Below are 18,288 nucleotides of genomic sequence, written 5' to 3'. Positions count from 1 at the left end.
CCTTCAAGGACAGATGGGCTATAGACCATTGGCTAGATACTCAAATGGGGGTTTAAGTGAGCAAGAACAGAACAAAACTGAGGTCCTACTGAGGTGCAAACTTCACAAACGGTGGAAGGGACCTGAGAATCCCCTTCAGAAATGTAGTTGTGATAGGTGAATGAATGTGGTACCATTATCCACCAGAGGATGGAGAGCACTGATCACTGGTAAAACTGAGCATGAGACCCTAAGACTGAAGGGCAAGTAGCTACTCTAAAGATAGCAGGTTTCAGAGTAGCAGCCATGTTAGTCTGTATTCGCAAAAAGAAAAGGAGTACTTGTGGCACCTTAAAGATTAACAAATTTATTTGAGCATAAGCTTTCGTGAGACTGCTGAATTGGAATTAACTTGCAAACTGGATACAATTAACTGAGGCTTGAATAAAGACTGGGAGTGGATGTGTCATTACACAAAGTAAAACTATTTCCCCCTTGTTTATTCTGCCCCCCCCACACACACACACACACACTGTTCCTCACACGTTCTTGTCAACTGCTGGAAATGGCCCACCTTGATTAGCACTACAAAAGGTTCCTCCCCTCTCCTCCCCCTCCCCCCTCCCCCCCCCCCCCCCCCCGCTGGTAATAGTTCACCTTTCCTGATCACTCTTGTTACAGTCTGTATGGTAACACCCATTGTTTCATGTCTTCTATGTATAAAATCTCCCCACTGTATTTTCCACTACATGCATCCGATGAAGTGAGCTGTAGCTCACGAAAGCTTATGCTCAAATAAATTGGTTAGTCTCTAAGGTGCCACAAGTCCTCCTGTTCTTTTTTCTAAAGACAGCAGGGATCCTGGTGGATTCCAGAGACAAGTTGTGCTGGTGAGCCCAAGAGAGATACGCTTCCATTTTGCCCCACAACAGCTTCTCATAGAGTCCTTTCTGTTCTGGTTAAGGAGCGACTGCACCCTTTCAGAACATGCATGCTCTACTTCTGATGCCTCTGCAACTACCTGTCACTGAGTGGCAGCAGTCCCGGATTGGGGCGCTCGAACCAGACCTTGGGCTGTGTTAGAAGGCCCAGCAATGTGGGGATGTTCATGGGTGAGTGAACTGAGAGCTTCAGCAGATCCATACACCAGAGCGGTCTTGGCCAGTTGGGCGTAATCAGGATGACTCAAGCTCTGTGTCGGCGGATCTTCGGTTGTGGTATCAATGGGATGAGAGGGAAGGTTTACCCCAGAGGATCCTTCCATGACATTGGTAGGGTATCTTGCTTCAAGCCCTTGCCCAGAGCTGCTCTGGAGTTGTACCAAGGAAGTTTTGAGGTGTAAAGATCCAAAGCTTGTGTTCCCCGTTGGATGAAGATATTGTCAAGAACTGAATTGTGAATCTCCCATTTGTGGAAAAACGTCCACTCAGGCTCTCTGCTAGGGAGTTTTGCAGCCTTGGTAAATATGCTTCTGATGGGGTTATGCATGGCTGATGCAGCAGTTCCAGAGGGCGACTGCATCCATGCACAGAGGGAGAGATCTCACTTCCCACTGCTTGTTTGTATAAAATGTTGTTCTTATGATGTCCAACATTATTTGGATATGTCTGGATTGGACGAGCACGGTGAAGGCGATGCAGGCTCACTGAACCACCTGGAGTTCTAGTAAATTGATGTGCATTCGGGACTCCCGCAGGATCCAGACACCTCGTGCTCTATGATCTCCCATGTGAGCACCCCAACCCAAAAGGGAGGTGTCAGTAACGACAGCTGCCACAGGAGTCAGTGTGAGGAAAGGGATCCCCCACAAACCTTTTACAGTTTTGTCCGCCAGACCAGAGAGTCTCAAACTGTGGGCGGACTTGTAATCTTACTGTTAATGTTCCCTTCTCTGTTGAGTACATGTAGAGAAGCTAGGCTTGTAGGCAGCGAAGATGAAGCCTGGCTAATGGCGTCATGTGTGTGTGTGAGGGCATGTCGCAAGGAGGGAAGTTCTGACTGACGTCTTGGCTTTGATGTGTGAGAGCACTCATGGCCTCAAACCGCTCGAGAGGTGGATATGTCATAAATATAAAGGGAAGGGTAAACCCCTTTAAAATCCCTCCTGGCCAGAGGAAAAATCCTCTCACCTGTAAAGAGTTAAGAAGCTAAAGGTAACCTCTCTGGCACCTGACCAAAATGACCAATGAGGAGACAAGATACTTTCAAAAGCTGGGAGGAGGGAGAAAAACAAAGGGTCTGTGTCTGTCTGTATGATGCTTTTGCCGGGGACAGAACAGGAATGGAATCTTAGAACTTAGTAAGTAATCTAGCTAGGTATGTGTTAGATTATGATTTCTTTAAATGGCTGAGAAAATAGCTGTGCTGAATAGAATGAATATTCCTGTCTGTGTGTCTTTTTTGTAACTTAAGGTTTTGCCTAGAGGGATTCTTTATGTTTTGAATCTAATTACCCTGTAAAGTATTCACCATCCTGATTTTACAGAGGTGATTCTTTTTTTACTTCTATTAAAAGTCTTCTTGTAAGGAAACTGAATGCTTTTTCATTGTTCTAAGATCCAAGGGTTTGGGTCTGTGGTCACCTATGCAAATTGGTGAGGATTTTTACCAAACCTTCCCCAGGAAGTGGGTGGCAAGGGTTGGGAGGATTTGGGGTGGGGGGGAAGACGTGTCCAAACTACGTTTTCTCAGGAACCCAGATAAAGTTTGGTGGTGGCAGTGGAAGTCCAAGGGTAAAATAGTTTGTACCTTGAGGAAGTTTTAACCTAAGCTGGTAAAAGTAAGCTTAGGAGGTTTTCATGCAGGTCCCCACATCTGTACCCTAGAGTTCAGAGTGGGGAAGGAACCTTGACATACGCTCTTGCTGTGATCAGGTCCAACATCGCCCCTGTAAAATGTATGACCGTCGTGGAGTCAGTGTGGATTTTTCATGATTGATGCAGACAGGCAGCAAAAGCAGAAGGTTGAGCAGAACACTGGTTATCTGCTGGACTTCCTTGCAGGAACTGCCCATCAGAAGCCTGTCGCCAAGATAAGGGAAGACTGTAAACCCCTCTGTTCTCATCCAAGCTGCCACTACTGAAAAAACCTTTGTAAAGACCCTGGGTGCTGTGGCCAGACCAAAGGGGAGGACTCTAAACTGGTAATGGTCTTGATCAAAGCAGAACCTGAGGAACCTCTTGTGGGCTGGGTGGATGTCTATGTGAAAATTTGTCTTTCCTACCAAGAGCCACAAACCATGTGCCCTCCTTTAACGAGGGAATTATCAAGGAAATCATGTGAAATTTTAGCTTTCCCATGACTCTGTTCAGCGGCCTCAGATCAAGAATTGGTGTCTGTCCCCCATTCTTCTTGGGGTTCAGGAAGTAAAGGGAATAAAATCCCTTCCCTTGACATTGAGGTGGAACCCTTTCTGTGTCTCCAGTGAGAAGGGAGTTCACCTCTGGTAGTAGAATCTCCTTGTGAGAGTGGCCCCTGAAAAGGCACCGGGAAGGAGGCTTGTGGGTAGGAGGTCCCAGAAACTTAATCAAATAGCTGCCATGATTAATCTCCAATACCCATGTGCCTGTAGTTAGAACCCTCCCATTTTTGGCAAACTGGGTAAGACAGCAATGGCCGAGGGGGGCTGCTTTGCAGAGGAGGGGGATGAAGCAGCACTAATAAGGGGACATGAGTTTTGACAGTCCCATCCAAAGAAACTCTTAGTTTGGGGGTTAGAGTACGATGTGGTGATGGATGTTGCAGAGGCTGGGTTCCTGGCTCTATAAATTTTCTGTCTCTTGCATGGTGGCTCCCGAGGATGTTGGTGGTAAATGGTTGAGGAGGCGGTCTTGCCCTATACCCCGGTCTATGGTGTTTTCTCTTAGGGCAGGGGTATAAATGCCCAGGATGTGAAGCGTTGTCCTCCAGCGTTTAAGGGAGTGGAGAGACTCATCCTTCTTCTCGTGGAATAGGTTACTAGTATCGAAGGTCAGATCTTGGATGGTAAAGAAACCTGGAGATTGTAACCACAAGTCTCTCTTCATGACTGTGGCCGTGGCCATCCCCCTAGATGCAGTATCAGTTGCGTCCACCGCAGCTTGGAGGGAAGGTCTGGCCACCAATATGCCCTCATCCGCTGAGGCCTGGAAGCAGGCCCTGTCCTCCTCAGGAAGCTTGTCCTTAAATTCCAAAAACATATTATAATTAGTAACATCGTATTTGGCCAAGAGGGCCTGATCATTTGAGATCCTGAACTGGAGGGAGGTGGAAGAGACCTTTCTCCCCGTAGGATCAGGCTGCTGGGGTCCCTTATCCGAGGGCGTAGCCTTTGGGTGCTGTTGCTTGAACCACTCTGTAGCTGCCCACACCACCAAAGAGTTAGGTGGTGGGTGAGAGAACAAAAACTCTCCCTCCTGGGGCAGAACAAAGTAGCGCTTCTCGGTCCTCTTAGGGTGAGAGCACAAGAAACAGGAAGGTGCCAAACCATCTTTGCCAGGTCTGTGATGGCCTCATTAATGGGGACGGGCCACTTGATGGGGACCAGAAGGCTGCAGAATGTCTAGGAAGTTGGGCCGAGATTCCTGGACTTCCTCAAGCTGAATCTGCAGCACTGCGGCCACCCTGCGCATGAGCTCTTGGTATTGTTTGAAGTCGTCTGGCGGAAACAAGGAAGACAGAGTAAGCACCTCATCCAGTGAGGACAATGAGATTGCTCCCAGAACGAGCAGAACCGGCTCACCTTCCTCTTCTGAATATTCCAACTCGGCTGGTTGTGGGGGTCCATGTGATGGCAAATAGAGACACCTGGGATTGGTGCTGGAGTCTTACTAGGGCTCCCATGATCCCCAATGTTGCTGGCAGAGGAACCCTATGGCATAGATGTCTCTTGGACAACTGTACCCGGTTGGAGGCCAAAATCCTGATCCTCTGAGGCGCCTGTCTCGTGCCACCTCTGCCCGATTCTGCAGAGATGCCTCAGGGGCCTCAGACTCATCCAAAGAGAAAGCCGATCTCTTATGTCCAGCGGAACTGGTGGCACTGATGGTTGTGGCTCAAGACTGGCAGGTGGGATGGGAGAATGAATCTGCATCATCGGGATAGCCTCTTCCTCTGATGTATCAGCATCCCAGAATAGAGACAGCCTCAGTAGGAGGAGTTAATGCGGATAGGAAAGAGCAAAGATGTCCTCTGGGGAGACATAGGTCTCTGATCGCCCTGGGGCATGAGGAGAGTCCATCGGCAGAGCTGTCGGACTGGAGATTCCCTGATCACTGTGGAAGTCAGCTCTCCCGGTGCAGCTACTGGTATCGCATCATCTCTAGAGCTGGATGGGAGCACCAGGATGAAGTCAAGGTGGGAGTGTTTGATGACTGTCAGTGAGGTGACGGCTTCTCCTCTGTCCCCTCTTTGCCACGGGCGTGTTCTGCTGAGTCATTAAGTTTGTATGTCACAAACGTGGCTGTGTCAAGACAAAGCAGTGTAACATGATGGCACCCTTCTGAAACCTAGTCAGATTGCATCAGAATATAATCACGTCCCAACACAACGTTGTGACCCAGTGACATGTCACGGGTCCCATGGCCAGTTAACATCCTGCAAGGCAGGCTCCCAAGACATGGGATCAATCTGTCCCCGTCAGGAGGGTCCCAGAAATACTGGAAAGGAAGCAGCCCTGACCCCACTCCAGTGAGACAAATGGCCTCTTTGAAAATGATTAGGCTGATCCCTGCAGCTCGAATCTTGATTCTTCCAGAGCTGAACTTCTGCAAAGCTGGAGGGGTTCTGGGTCACATCTGGGCTCATCTCTAACTGCCACTGAAAATGCTTTACTGCAGGTACCCCACAAAGAGCCCATGAAGATGTGGGGTGCTGCTGCAAAGGGCCCATCAGTACAGTGTCCGAGTGCCTCAACACAAAGCCAATCAAAATCACATTGTCTGTGTATAGATCTGGATCAGAGAGTGAAGTGTGGCACTCACGTCAACAAAGTTCTACTAGGAACTAGCTCAAGACCACTACTTCCCCTTCCACATGAGAGGAAGTGAGCGGGCCTCAGATGGGACTGGCCCGCAAAAGCGAATTGCAAACCGGCTGTGAAATCAGCATGACTTACTTCCTTTTTGAATGGGCCTTTAATTCCTGTGTGGAGCTTCCATTGCCTACTCAAAGCAACAAGATCGCTCAGCAAAGCCATGCTAATGAGCAGCAATGCTCTAAATAACCCACTGATCTCCACCAGAGGAGGGGCTCAAGAGTCTTCCCAGTGGCATAGTATTTAAAAAAATGACCAAAAAATAAGACAATTAGAAAATGCAATTTTCCAGCTGGTGCATTTAAAGATCTTATCTCCCACTGGGAGGAAAAACCAATTTCCTTAGAAATTAAGAAGCCTTCACAGTTAGCTAGAAGAGTTTGCTGCTTCAGTTCCTGGAATCCGAGGCCTGTAGAGCTTAGAGAAGTAGTAAAGGATTGTGTGGAGCTTTTCACCTCTAGGTTATTGCTCTGAGTCCAGGGGTGAAAGTAACTTAAAGGACTTACCAGTACTCCGGAGTCCTGAGCAGCGGGGCATGGCCTTGACCAGAAGAGGCAGGGCCTTTAAATACCCAGCCCCTTTAAATCAAGATTTAAAGGCCCCAGGGCTCCGGCTGTGGCTGGGAGCCCCTGGGCCTTTAAATCACCCCGGAACCTACCAGCTGCAGAGGCAGCTGGGAGCCCCGGGGCTCAGGGGCAATTTAAAGGACCCCGGGCTCCAGCCACCACTACCACAGCAGAGCTCCAGGCCCTTTAAATCAGAGCCGGAGCCCTCCTACCACTATCCCAGGGGCTCCGGCAGTGGGGCTCAAGCCGTGCTTTAAAGGGCCCGGGGCTCCGGCCACTGCGGGGAGCCCGGGGCCCTTTAAAGCGCCAGCCTGGGGAAGCCGGTCCGGTCCGGCAGGGCATACCAGCTTACTTTCACCTCTGTCTGAGTCCAACTCAGGACAGCAGTGACCAGAAGCTGTGACAGACTCATGTCAGTTTGGTGGCCCGTGTGAAAGAGTTGACAGCTTTCAATCTAGTTCTTAGTGGTAAGCTGATTGTATTTCAAAACCCGCTATCACCAGCGCAGGCCGTCTCTGGGGATCATCCCCTGTGAACCATTCAGCAGCCTGATTCTCCTGGGCTGGGATATGGGCAACACCCATCAACTTCATGAGGGCTTTGTCTCGGATTTTATCTTAGTTCAAACTTCCTGAACTTCAGTTAAGGGCAGAGAAAGCCCCTAGCCTACACCTGAGTCATCCAAGGAGTCCTACAAACCAGGGGAAATACACTTTGACAGCCATGATATTTCTCAGGTAAAAACAGGCAGCAAAATCCCTCAGGCCTTCTTCATGTAAACTCCCAGGGGAATTCCTCCCTGGCTCAGGGACAGAGGGAGGTGACATGTGCTTCCCTCTCCAGTGCTCTTGAGATCCAGCCCAGCTCCCAACATAAGGATGTCCTGGCCACTCCCCACTCCCCATTTGTCCCCACCCACCCCAGGACACCCCCTGAACAGGGACCTCCACTGAGGCACTGAGGGCGGTGGCTTGACATTCATGTGACCGCTGGGCATTCATGTGACCGCTTTGTGGTGCAGAGAGGTTATAGGGGTCAATCAAGCCAATTTTTCCCTCTGGCCAGGTTACCTTTAACGGTCTTTAGTATTTCAAAGGACCTTCTTCAATGTTCCTTCCCATTGTGCAGCCAGTTCTAAAGGAGGATGCATACAAAACCACAGTTACATCAGATAAAGCAAACTAACACCAAAACCCGACCCTGACATGGGTGGGGCATAAACAAACCACTAGCTGACTTCCCCTCTGATTAGGTTCTTCCATAACTCTCCTCTTGGGTTGAAACACCTTCCTCTGTAACATCTGCTCCTGGCCACTGGACTATGAGGAGCCAGGGGAGGCGAGGCAAGGGTCTGACCCAGGATGGCCATCCCTTTGTTCCAGTTCAGGAGCACAGGGTCAGAATTGTTTCCCTTTCTCCCCAGTGCTTTTTCCTACTGAGGTAGGAGTCCCTTGAGATTAGGGTGCTGGTATCCTGTTTTAGGCCTTTTTTCTTAACAGAGGCCAGGATGGATGCTCAACGCACACTCCTTGCTCACCTTGCTGAGGAAAAGCAATGGTGAGGTGATTTGGGGCCTCTGCAGTGAAATAGGGGTGGGTTTGAAGGGTCAGGGACCGAGGTGAGCAGCTCCCAATGTTCCATCAGCCACCCACCGCTGCCCAAGCAAAGGGCCGCCTGGTGTACTTTGTGTGAACATCAACAGCCGCGGCTTCGCTTTTGGGTCTTAGGCTGCGGGGATGGTCATCAAAGGGGTTGTCGAAAGCTAGCATGAAGAAAGGGGAAATGATCCGTTAAAGGAGAACTACGCAGATAATAACCCACATCACAGACAACCCCAGTGACCAGCTGCCTGGAACGAGAGCTGGGCATGAAATGGTTTTCCCACCCTGTGGAAATTATCGAGATTTCAAATACTGTCCTGTTCTGCACCAGAATGAAACTGAGACGGGTCAAAGTTTTGGTTTCGGTTTTCTTTTGGCGGAGCTGGAGAGACTTTGGCTTTTAAAACACTTTGAATAATGTCAGTACAGCAAGACAGTAAAAACAAAAAGATAAATTACACATTCAAAAACAGTTGCCCATCCCACACAGTACAGAAGCGCATTTCCCAGAGCCCACCTCTGAATAAATTGATATAAAAATACAATATCTAAACTCCAAATGAAGGCGTAAAACCACTAAATAGCTAAAAAACCACTAAATATCTAAAAAATTGAAGATCACCAGCAACCCCAGTATCATCATTTACATTGTCTACTTTTGAAAATGGCCTTCTTTGCTTGACCCAAAATAAAATTTTCAGGGCTTATCCCAGATCTACTTGTGAGCCTATCCTTAACAGTAAAAATAAACACAGTAGGAGAAAAAATGAAGGGACAATAACTAAAAAATACCCTGAAGTAAAGCAAATAATGGCTGCAACCTGGAACAAGGAGGAAACATATGAAAAACCGTCTCCTCCGTGTCACAAAAGGACATGATATGGAGATCTGCAGAGTCAAATGATGCATAAGCACATTTGTGGCAGTAGCCCCGTGAAGAATTCCCCGTTGGAGATTGCCTGCCCTCTTTGCAATTGGAGGCTCGTACGAAGTTTGCCTAGTTGGATGGTTGGAGTTCACCACCGAAGCTGTCTTCTCCATGTCATATCAGGATGATCAATAAGCGTTTGAAAAGGACAAATCTTCACCGCAAGCACCTACAATGAATTATGCCCGAAGCTATTAAAAGTAAATTGAGAAGACTCATTGAAGGCAAGCAAGCTGCAGGCTTGTCACCATCACAATCCACAGCAGGAGCAACAGGCTGGAAAATAGAAACCTGAGTATAATCAGGAAGGGCTCATTCAAGGAGGCACCAGGCCACACAGGCAATACTGCCCCTAGGAAGAGTTGATTCCACCTCTGATAAAAACCGAGAAACCCAGTGAAAGAGAATGAATCCAGCTTGGCAGCCAAGAGATCCACTGAGACCCACGTAAAACTAGTAACACCAAGTGAATGAACCGGTTTTGTGACACCTGCTGCAATAAAAGGCGAGACAAGACTCCTAGAAACAAGATTAGGAATTCTCACACGGCAGGGTTATAAACAAGGGGTTCAGCAAGCAGCCCTGGGAACTCCAGCCGCCGATCCTGCAGCCTTCACTTTAAAAATCTCCAAGCATTAAAAAGACTTTAATAAAAACCTGGTAACACCTCAGTACCCCCAGTGTCCAAGAAAAAAAGTTCCCCGTCAAAATCCAAACCCCCTACCCACCGAAGAAAAGCAAAGGCCAGTTGCTTTCAAGGAACAGGCTCTTCCCCAAACAATAGCTGCTGCAGAGACTAAAATCAAAAACTACCAACTCTCCTCAAAAGACAAATGAGACCTCGACCCTCTTCCACAACGGACAGATACAAAACACTCTGCTTCAGTCAGTGATGGATGTCTCAGAAAAAGTCCAAAAGAACCTTCTGAACTTTTTCTAAATAGAGCAGAGGGGGATCCAGAACAAAATTCAATAATAATGGGGGATTTCAACTCTCCCTATATTGACTGGGTACATGTCACCTCAGGGTGGGATGCAGAGATGAAGTTTCTTGACACTTTAAATGACTGCTTCTTGGAGCAGCTAATCCTGGAACCCACAAGAGGAGAGGCAATTCTTGATTTAGTCCTAAGTGGAGCACAGGATCTGGTCCAAGAGGTGAATATAGCTGGACCACTTGGTAATAGTGACCATAATATATTAAAGTTAACATCCCTGTGGCGGGGAAAACACCACAGCAGCCCAACAGTGTAGCATTTAATTTCAGAAAGGGGAACTACACAAAAATGAGGAAGTCAGTTAAACAAAAATTAAAATGTACAGTGCCAAAAGTGAAATCCCTGCAAGCTGCATGGAAACTTTTTAAAGAAACCGTAATAGAGGCTCAACTTAAATGTAGACCCCAAATTAAAAAACAGAGAACCAAAAAAGTGCCACTGTGGCTAAACAACAAAGTAAAAGAAGCAGTGAGTGACAAAAAGGCACCCTTTAAAAAGCGGAAGTTAAATCCTAGTGAGGAAAATAGAAAGGAGCATAAACTCTGGCAAATGAAGTTTAAAAATATAATGAGGAAGGCCAAAAAAGAATTTGAAGAACGGCTAGCCAAAGACTCAAAAAGTAATAGCAAAAAAAAGTTAAGTACATCAGAAGCAGGAAGCCTGCTAAACAACCAGCGGGGCCACTGGACAATCGAGATGCTAAAGGAGCATTCAAGGCAGACAAGGCCATTGCAGAGAAGCTAACTGAATTCTTTGCATCAGTCTTCATAGCTGCGAATGTGAGGGAGATTCCCAAACCTGAGCCATTCTTTTTAGGTGACAAATCTGAGGAACTGTTCCAGATGGAGGCGTCATTAGAGGAGGTTTTGGAACAAATTGATAAACTAAACAGTAATAAGTCACCAGGCATGGGCGGCGGGTATCGAAGGCAGGGGACGGCTGAGCCTCCCCAAACATCCTTGCGTGGCCCCGCCTACGCTCCGCCCGCAGGCCCTTTCCTGCTTCCCAGCGCTGTGCTGTGAGAGGCTCTTCCCCAGGGGCCGGGGTGTCATTCACCCAAGAGTTTTGAAGGAACTCAAATGTGAAATTGCAGAACTGCTAACTGTGGTATGTAACCTATCATTTAAATCAGCTTCTGTACCAGATGACTGAAGGACAGCTAATGTGACGCCAATTTTTAAAAAAGGCTCCGGAGGTGATCCCGGCAATTATAGGCCGGTAAGCCTGACTTCAGTACCGGGCAAACTGGTTGAAACTATAGTAAAGAATTATCGGACACATAGATGAACATGATTTGTTGGGGAAGAGTCAACATGGTTTTTGTAAAGGGAAATCATGCCTCACCAATCTACTAGAATTCTTTGAGGGGGGTCAACAAGCATGTGGACAAGGGGGACCCAGTGGATATAGTGTACTTAGATTTTCAAAAAGTGTTTGACAAGATCCCTCACAAAAGGCTCTTAAGCAAAGTAAGCTGTCATGGGATAAGAGGGAAGGTCCTCTCATGGATCAATAACTGGTTAAAAGATAGGAAACAAAGGGTAGGAATAAATGGTCAGTTTTCAGAGTAAAGAGAGGTAAATAGTGGTATGCCCCAGGGGTCTGTATGGGGACCAGTCCTATTCAACATATTCATAAATTATCTGAAAAAAGGGGCAAACACTTAGGTGGCAAAATTTGCAGATGATACAAAATTACTCAAGATAGTTAAATCCAAAGCAGACTGCGAAGAGTTACAAAGGGATCTCACAAAACTGGGTGACTGGGCAACAAAATGGCAAATGAAATTCAATGTTGATAAATGCAAAGTAATGCATATTGGAAAACATCATCCCAACTATACTTATAAAACGATGGGGTCTAAATTAGCTGTTACCACTCAGGAAAGAGATCTTGGAGTCTGTGGATAGTTCTCTGAAAACATCCACTCAGCGTGCAGCGGCAGTCAACAAAACTCACGGAATGCTGGGAATCATTAAGAAAGGGATAGATAAGAAGACAGAAAATATCATATTGCCTTTATATAAATCCATGGTACACCCACATCTTGAATACTGTGTGCAGATGTGGTCACCCTGTCCTAAAAAAGATGTATTTGAATGGAAAAAGGTTCAGAAAATGGCAACAAAAATGATTAGGGGTATGGAACAGCTTCCATATGAGGAGAGATTAATAAGACTAGGACTTTTCAGCTTGGAAAAGAGACGACTAAGGAGGAATATGATAGAGGTCTACAAAATCATGACAGGTCTGGAGAAAGTAAATAAGGCAGTGTTATTTATTCCTTCTCATAACACAATTCCCTCTGAATCACCTGGCACCGGCCACTGTCAGACGACAGGATACTGGGCTACATGGACCTTTGGTCTGACCCAGTATGGTCGTTCTTATGTTCTATGCCACAGCACAGAGACAATTAAATAACACCAACCGTCAGAAGGAGAGTCAAGGCTAACACCACTTCTCATCCAGAAACCTACCAATAGCATCCGGGATGCATTCCGACTCAGGGAGTCCAGGACCCAAAGACTCTGAGTTTGTCCTCCCCCACACTCTCAGACTCAGCATCACTACCAACCTGGAGGGGGGACTCTCAGAGAGACCAGAGGGAGGGTGCTGCTGGGACTGAATGGTCAAAACTACTACCTGAGAACACCCCCCACCTCCAACCAAAGACCCACCCTCAGCAGTAAACTAGCCCACTTTGCAGCATCCTCAGAAACCTGGGGCCCCCTCTGTCTTCAATGGCCATTTTTCACTTTGGGGCTTTCCCCACACATGAGAATTTTTCACCCAGGCCATAGATTCCACTGCAACAGGCTCAACCTCCATGTCGCAGTCAGGCTCCTGCCAAGAGGCCACTGAATCAGAAGCCACAGAACCAGGAGTGCCATATCCCCCAGCTCACAAAGGGGGCACTAACCCGTCCCCCCCCCGTCCCCATTTCAACACCCCCAGGAACATCTGCAGCCCATGGAAGCAGGATGGGCGAGACCCCTCACATCACCTCTCTGTCCTTACCTCTGCCGGCATAGGATTGTTCCCGACAGTGCATTCGTGAAGGCTTTGCCCAGTCTAGTTTTAAACCCTGGGGCTCCCACCACTTCCCTTGGGAGACTGTTTCATGGCCCCATAGAGTTCACCGATAGGTGAGAATATCTTCCGATATTCCACCCAAATTCAGTGCCTGCCTATCAGCCCAGTGCCACTGTCCTGGAGCCCCCGAGGAAATTCCTCCCCCTCCTTGGAGGGGGGACGGATAGCTCAGTGGTTTGAGCATTGGCCTGCTAAACCCAGGGTTGTGAGTTCAATCCTTGAGGGGGCCATTTAGGGATCGGGGCAAAAATTGGGGATTGGTCCTGCTTTGAGCAGGGGGTTGGACTAGATGACCTCCTGAGGTCCCTTCCAACCCTGATATTCTATGATTCTTGGCATTTACACTTGTCACTTCCTTGCACCCAGACCCCACAGCACCATACCCCTCTGCAGGCAAGGGAGACATATTTAGCTCTGTTATGCTTTCCTCCTGTGGCCACATCCGGGTCCACACCTCTCACCAGGTGCAGCAAGGGGAGGGGTGGGAAACTGTGCCTGCCAGATTCTGGGCTACTCTGACACCCCAGACTGCCAGAGCACAGATCTCTCCGGCCAGCAGCACACTCCCCCTCCCACCCAGCCCCACCTCAGCCTGCCTCTCTATCTAGGGCTGCAGACCATAGGCACTGAGCTTTATTTTTCCCCAGGGGTGCTCCACCCCTGCTCCACCCTAAGGCCCCACCCCCACTCCGCCCCCTCCCCTGAGGCCACACCCTCACTCTGCCTCTTCCTGCCCCCGCTCCGCCCTTCTCCCAAGGCCTCTTCCTGCCCTGCTCCAACTCTTCCCCCGAGGCCTCCACCCACCCGCCTCTCGCTGCTCTCTACCCTCCCCCAAGCGCCTCCTCCAGCCACCAAACAGCTGATCGGACCTGCCACCAAACTGTGGCTGGTTTCCATGCGTGCTTGAGCCCCAGAGCACGCCCAGCGTCGGCGCTGTATACCCCAGGCCTATTCCGTCTCTATATTAGGAGAAATTTCCCCAAGGCCACTCTGCCTCCTCTGTCCTTAGTGCTCGTTGTTGTTCTCTCTTGACCACCGTTTCCACATTCATGCTTCTGGATGTCAATGCGTGGCCGCATCTGGAGGAGAAGAGAGAGACAGATGCACTCGCAGATACACAGAGTCTGCATCTCTTCTCGCCTCCACCGGGGTAAAGCGGGAATAAATCCACTGAAGTCGATGGACAGCCCTTTAGCAACCAGCTTTGGAACAGTGCGTTCTGTCCAAGGCCTCTTACCACCAGAAAGATATTGACAAATTGGAGGCAGTTCAGAGATGCGCAATAACACTGGCCCGGGGCTGGAGGCATTGATTCATGTAGAAAGATTAAGAGCTAAATACGTCTTGGTTGGCTTAGCAATGACTGCCAGGGGCACATGACAATAGCCTAGAAGGGTAGAGATATCAAGGCAGGAGAGGAATTGTTCAGTGTGGTGCATGGGAGGGATAGCCGGGGTGAAGGGAGGAAATTACATAAGGGAAAATTTAAGCTGACGCTAGAAAAACCCCTTCCCAAGCCTGTCGGGTTCAGAGCAAGGAAGCTGCCAAGCAATGAGCAAGGAAAGATGCTGCAGTTTCCAAGTTACACATCAGGCCTGATTCCAAGCTGCTTTCAGACCAATTGCTGACACAGCCCTGGGAGGGCAACGGGGGTGGTGAAGGGTGGATGAGACACGTTTCAGAACTTCCAGCTGCAAGCGTTCAGGAATCACAAGCCAGGCCTTACAAATCAGGAGCGTGGCTTAAAAATCGCCAGGTTTTGTTGTTGTTGATTTTTTAATAAAAAGGACAAGAGTTGGGCTCTCTCCGTTTGCCTGCTGGGTTTTAACCATTAGGGTCATGCTCAGGTCATGTTTTCAATCTGTCCTCTGCAACCCTGAGGACTAGAAACGTATTTTTAAAACTAAAGCAGAGATTCTCCTGTATTACATGATCCAGGAGCTGGGGTTTTAAGAAAACCACCAAGTATCATGAGACTGGCACTAAAAACATCAGAGTTGGCAACACTCAGCTTTGCCCACTGTTCCAACTGCAGCATTGCCAACTCTTGCAAATTTATCACAAGTTACGTGATTTTGCGGAGCTGTAGACCTGGCCTTGTAAAGGCAGAGCTGGGAAACCCCACCCACAGGAGGCTGGGGATTCCCTCTGGGGTAGCCCCACACACTGAGAAAAAGCTATCCCTGGGGTCAGGAGAGCAGGGGCAGGAGCGCAGGCCCCAAAAACGTCAGGTGTCACTAACTGACTTTGGGGGGAAAAGGCTCCCTAGGAATTGACTTTTGGGGGGAAAGTGAAGTTTTGTGCAGTTCCATGTGTGACAAGTTTTAATGTCCTTCCTGTGATGTGTCCATCCCCCGCCATCCCCCCAAGCAATGGCAGGGAACCATATAGGGGAGACTAGTGACTTTTTCACACTGGCAAGAAATGTCACACACGTGGAGCTATGGGACGGCTATGGGAACAGTTGGCTCCCAAAGCTTGGGAAGGTCTATGTTTTTATATACTGCCTTTGTTTGCATCAATTTTCTGCCTTCACTAGAGTTTGCAGCTCCTCCCAATCTGCATAGATACATCCCTGATGTGCTACTAATGCCCCACCTAAATTTGTTAGTCTCTAAGGTGCCACAAGTCCTCCTTTTCTTTTTGCGAATACAGACTAACACGGCTGCTACTCTGAAACCCACCTTCCTAAATCACTAATGAAGGTGCTAAATAAAATGACTCCTAGCACTAATTCCTGCAGTACCCCCCACAAGATGCCTCCCACAGTCCAGTATGCTGCCTTTGAGCATTCCCTTTCTATTAGTCTTTCTACCAATTTCCAGGCTACATGACAATACACAGACATATCCAAGCCCATTTGAGTTAACTGAAGAGTAAGATTTTATGACACTGTATCACATGCTTTATTAAAATACAAATATAAAACATCCATTCTGTTACCTCACCCACTGTTTTTTTCTATGGAAAAAAACCCACCAAAGCAATCAGGTTTGTCTCGCAATCAGGTTTATTTGGCCCCAATACCAAGCTGCATTCAAACTCAACTCATTATAGATTTTGAGGCTGGGGGCAAGGTGGCTGTATGCCACTTTCATGGCTTCCTGAGTGGTTCCAAGCAAAAACTAGAGCCATTATGGTAACTAGGTCTCAGCCAGACACAGTGGAGCCCTGAACACACCTCACCTGGGGCCAAGAGGGGTGCAGGGTGTTGCTCTCCGCTTTACACAACCCAGGGATTTTGCCTACAGAAACTGGATTGCCTGGATTTCTGGCTGCTTTGCACTGCTTGAGTGGATCCATGAATCAGGCCCTGTGTTTTGAAACAGGGTCTTAATGACTAGATTCAAATTAGCCAGCATCATTGTTTCATCGAGGGGAACTGAAGTGAAATGTGGTTCTCTGTGGCAGCCTCTGGCTAGTCCAGGTCCACACACCCAGACCTCTTTAAAACACCTCTGAGATATGATGGTTATATTCCTCTCACTCGCACGCTGGTTTTCTCATCTTGGGTATAATGTAAAAACCCCACACGTAGCTAAGTTCCCGATGTTCTAGCTGCACATCAAGAGGAGGACACGGTTTGGAGGAGGAGAAAGGAAAACAAAAAGAAATGACTGTGGACAGTTTTGTTTTTACAATGAAATTAAGAAGCCACATTCCAAAGCAAATGAACGGCATCTAAGTGCAAACTGAGCAAGACACGATTCTCCGTTCCAGCAGACGCACAGGGCTGCAGGAAGGGAGTCAGGGATAGACATGATGCTGCTGAAATAATAGTTCTTATTATAATACTCAGCATTTCCCGTGGCAGAATTCTGCAGGAAAGGTGTAACGTACATCAGGAGCATTGTCAGCAACTAGTGTCTACTGGGCTGAGCATAGGTCTGGGAATCTAGATCTCTGGCTTCTATACCTGATCTCTTGGGCAAGTCCCTCTCTTTCTTTATATCTGAGTTTTCCCACCTATGTAACAGGGATAACAAGGTCAGTCCTCTGTGGCTTTGAGCTCTACAGAACAAAAGCGCTAAGTATTATAAGCTGTATTTGTGGCCATCAAAGGAGGACACTGTAATAGAGAGCTTTATATTTTCAAGGTGATCTCCCAAGGTGGCACATTTAAAACTAGCCAGCACCAAAAACTAAAACATGTACAATATGAAGATAAGGAACAATCCTGCATAGGTTGAGGGAAAATTGCCTGCATTATTATTATTCATTAATTTGTATTACCACAGCACCTGGAAGCCTCATTGTCACAGTCCATTGTGCTAACTTCTGTTCAAATGCAGAACACAAAGACAGTCCTTTACCCTAAAGGCCTTATGGTCCAACTATAAGCTAGTAAATCATCCCCCCAATAAGTCTGTGTTTTACAAATGTTAACTAACTAATCAATCCAAAATTGTTTCCCTAAAAAAGAAGGATTGTGAATGGAGAAGGGTTTAGGGACTGAAGGGCAGTTCTCTGCCTTTCTGTGCTTGCACAGCAGCTGGGTACTTTTGAGAGGATCTCTTACATCTCCTTGGAAGTTCTAGCTTGCAGCAGTGACAATGAAGGTTGACAGAGGGACAATCCAGGGAGCTGCCTCAAGCAAGGCAGCAACCTCCCAAAAGATCTCAGCAAGGGCTGGAGGAGAGAAAAGGGGGATGTCTTCAGCCTGTCATCCAAGGCACCAAAAGCTGGCTTGACATATGAAAAGCATATGGCTCAGCTCTGTTTTCTCTACAAGAGACCAAGCCCACCCCAGATCAGAACCTTCAGCCCCTACCATTCGTGAAGGATGGGAGGCAAAAGAGACTAGCTGAGGGGAGTGCAGTACAGAAATCTCTCTGTGTGATTGATCTCACCCAGGGCAAGGGGGAGACACTGATTGAGAGCAGGTGTCAGGCATCCAACACAAAAGGAAGAGATGGAGAGGCTTCCAAACAGGAGTCGTGGGTGTATGGGGAAATGTAACCATCTGGACTAGTTGGGATTGCAGTGTATGCATATTGCCTGCGGACTGCTGGGTGTAAAACTATGCCTAGACAGGGACATATTAATATGAGAAATGGGTGAAATTTACTGGAAATACCTGACATGTCCAAGACACCTGTTGGCACAG

The sequence above is a fragment of the Caretta caretta genome, chromosome 25 (genome assembly GCF_965140235.1).
Source record: "Caretta caretta isolate rCarCar2 chromosome 25, rCarCar1.hap1, whole genome shotgun sequence".
Lineage (NCBI taxonomy): Eukaryota > Metazoa > Chordata > Testudines > Cheloniidae > Caretta > Caretta caretta.
Note: the sequence above shows the minus strand (reverse complement) of the source record.